Source organism: Mus caroli, chromosome 7 (assembly GCF_900094665.2).
Source record: "Mus caroli chromosome 7, CAROLI_EIJ_v1.1, whole genome shotgun sequence".
NCBI lineage: Eukaryota > Metazoa > Chordata > Mammalia > Rodentia > Muridae > Mus > Mus caroli.
The window spans coordinates 36,166,954-36,170,412 of NC_034576.1; the positions used below are offsets into that span (position 1 = coordinate 36,166,954).

The 3,459-nt window shown below is 46.3% G+C and overlaps 1 long non-coding RNA gene across 1 annotated transcript; it reads left to right on the plus strand.

The window, feature by feature from the left end:
- The first annotated feature begins 905 nt into the window (after positions 1 to 905).
- LOC115031546 lies at positions 906 to 3,157 on the plus strand. The gene is made up of 3 exons (XR_003837209.1): positions 906 to 968; positions 2,618 to 2,739; positions 2,908 to 3,157. It is a non-coding gene; the product is annotated as an uncharacterized LOC115031546 (long non-coding RNA).
- The last annotated feature ends 302 nt before the right edge of the window (positions 3,158 to 3,459 follow it).

Genomic DNA, 3,459 nt, shown 5'->3' on the forward strand with positions numbered 1-3,459 from the left:
GGTTTAAAGAGCAGCTATAGGACTTTATTCTCATTCTCTACGGAGCTACTAACATTCTTAAAAGAGGACCAGGCCCTGCAAATGTAATTTCTGTGTACATATGTGTGAGGATGCCTCTTTGTGTGTATGTGTGTGTGTGTGCATGTACATGTACATGCACACCTCTGCTTATGCACAGATGCAATTCTGAACAAGACAGCCAGTGCGATTTCTAGCAATTACAGTGTTTGCAATAAAATGAATAAGGGAATACGAAATGTTGTTGTTGTTGTTGTTGTTGTTGTTGTTGATTTGCTGTACCCATGAGGGAACTCAGGGCTTTGTATATGCTGTGCTACCTTGCTAGCTCAATAATTTTCTTTTAAAATCCAGCATCACCAGAGGTCGGACTCTATAAATGTCCAGCTTAGCAAACAGCTGAGCCCTCATTCTCAAGCATCGTGGCACCAAGCAAATGAGGGCTCACTTGCATCTCCCTGCTTTTCTGTGGGCAACTTTACCCAGAGTGTCAGTCCTTGAAGTGACTGACACAGGTGCCATGTTACTTTTACTAAAGAGGGAGGAGGTGTCAGGCACGGTCTTTTTAAAAACACATCTTTACTTATATAAATTATGTGTACGTATGTGCCCAAGCATATGCTTGTGCACCGCATGCCTGCAGGAGTCCTCAAAGACCAAGGGGGAATACACCCCTTTGAGCTGGAGTGACAGGTGGCTTGAGTCTCCCTATGGGTGTTGATGGGAACTAAACCCTGGTCCTCTCCAAGAGCAGTAAGTACTGTTCACCACAGAGCCACCTTTTCATCCTCTTCAGATATCTTCTAGATTTCTTTTTCCAGTTTCTTGAGCTCTTTGATACCTTTGTCTCTTCTTCTTCCCCTAGAGTCCAAAATGCCCTTCCAAGGTCTCAGTGTTGAAGGTATAGTCCCCAGTGTTGAGCTACTTGGAGTTGATATCAGCTTTAAGAGGTGAGGCCTACTTATGGGATGGTATTTCTTTACATCTCAGGGACCAGGGCTTCACAGAGAATAATGGGGCATGGGCCACTCCCTGTCTGTTTTGCTTCTTGACCCTGAAATGAACAAACTTTGCTGTCTCTTATTGTCCTGCCAAGATATGCCACCTCATTACACTGGCCTAAAACCAAGCAAGCTAGTGGGCCTTGGGCAGAGAGAGAGCTCTTAAGCTGAAGTAAACCTTTCTCTTTATAAGCTGACCCTCTGGGAAATCTGTGATAGGAATGAGAAGCTGATAGCACTGTCCCTTACCCAGTTCTACTGTCCAGCCTTGAGAAAAGGCATCAGCACCTGAGAGTGCTGGGCCTCAGTCCTATCCCATGATGCTTTGCTGGCTGAAGGAAAGACGCCTGTGGAAACTCATCAGAAGATAGAGACAGCAAGGACCTTCTTGAGCTCCAACCCTGCCCCACACTTGCAGACAGTTGTTGGATTTGCCACCTTTAAGCATCTGAGTCCCTAGGAGACCCAATAAGAAAGCACGTAATACATTTTCACTCTGTTAGTTGGCTTTGACTCTGAGGTTTCGAGGGATCATCCTTCTACCTCAAACTGTACATTCTTTGGCCTCAGACTTATTAGCTAACTTCCTCCAAAAAGTGCTCCCTTACATTGGGCATAGTATTGCCACCCCTGCACTCTGGTCCATCCATCCTGTCCCAGCCTGCTTTCGCTCCTGATGCCACAACTGCAGCCCCCTACCCTTAACCTCACTGGATAACTCTGGAAAGATGGTCCCATGTGCATCTCTGAATATAAAAGTGTACAGGTGTGTGCATCTGTGTGCATCTGAGACTGCATCTACATGCCGGCATGTGTGCATGTGCATGCAAGTATATGCACGACTGTGTGTGTGTTCTTGTGTAATTCTCCAAAAATGCAAACTGATAATGCTCCTTCCTTTCTCTCCTCCATCCCTTGCTATTTCCCTTCCTCCTCTCCCCTTCTATCTTCCCCCCTCCTTTTCTTTTCTTTTTTCCTTCTTTTAAAGAAGAATGGAAAAGGGCTGGAGAGATGGTCTAGCAGTTAATAGAACTTATAATGGATGAGGTGTGGATCCCAGAAGCTCCTGCAACAACCCACATGTCCCCCAGATTCGTGTAACACCAGCTCCAAGGGATTACACATTCTCTTCTTATATCTGTGCATGCCCAGGCACACACATGTGCACATACACTCATGAACATACACCACACACACACACACACACACATACACACACACACTCCTTTTAAAGACAACGTGAAACTCCATTTGCCAATCTGGAAAACACACCCGACTCATCACTTCCTTTCCCTCTCTGTCATAAAGAACAGCTCTCCCCCTTCATGTGAGTGTGAGGCAGAACAGCTGGAAGTGACTCTGTCACTTATGACATAGGCTCCTCACATCCCAATCCCTCCAGGCACTTGCCTAGCCTTCCTTTGCTGGCCTCCCCCTAAGGGCATCCACACCTCAGAGGGAAGCCCCATGCCCCAGTTCCACTGGGGATCAGGGGAACTCCCCACATTATGAAAACCTCCCCACGGGGACTGGCTGACACATATTTTACTTTTAAATGTTTAAACTGATTGATTCTTCCTGACAACGTTTTCTTACAGGCTTTTCCCGCCTAATGAATCTGAGCCTTTGCAAGCGCCGTGTGATTGACAGAGCCACAGACTGACAGCTTCAAGTTTCTTCGAAGACTAGGGTTTATGGCAGCATTTTTGGACCCACCCAGGTGAGCAGAACATTTCCATTTCAGAGCATGGCCTTGATTGCTTGTCTGAGTCTCCCTAAAAATCACTTAGACTTTCGTACATTCAACAAACATGTCTTGAGTCTCCAAGACTTCTACCCTGGGCAGTGCCATGATATGCCATGAATCGATTATGCCCTTTGCCTTCAGGGAGCTCTGACTGCCAGAACTGGAGAAGAGGGAGCTCCAGAGGACACAAGATGCAACTGTCCCTGGGTTTGACTACAAGAGAGGAGCTGTTAACCAGATTAACCCTACAAATGACAGGACCTTGAAGAGAGAAGAATGGTAGACAGTGGGAGGCATTGGCTCCCATTTATGGCTTGGCCTGGTAGACTCATCACTCAAGGACACACATTCTGCTATGGATGAGGGATCAGGTGTACAGATGTGATGCTGAGGCTGGAGGGCCACTGAGGTAAAACATCAGGAGAGTGCATGAGTGGGTGTCAAACTGTTTTGGATTTATCTTACAGTCAGGGGAGCTGTTAAGCATTCCCAAGGAGGGGGATGACAAGCGAGTGGGAAATCCTGCTCACTAAGATATTTCTACAACACATATGATGGCAGATTAAAGACGGGGGAGTCCAGAGACCAAACTGTGAAAGGAGACTTAATAAACCAATGGCTTAGTTAGCTTTTGCATCACTGTTAACAAATACCTTAAGAGAAACAACTTATGGGAGGAAGGCTATGTCTTAG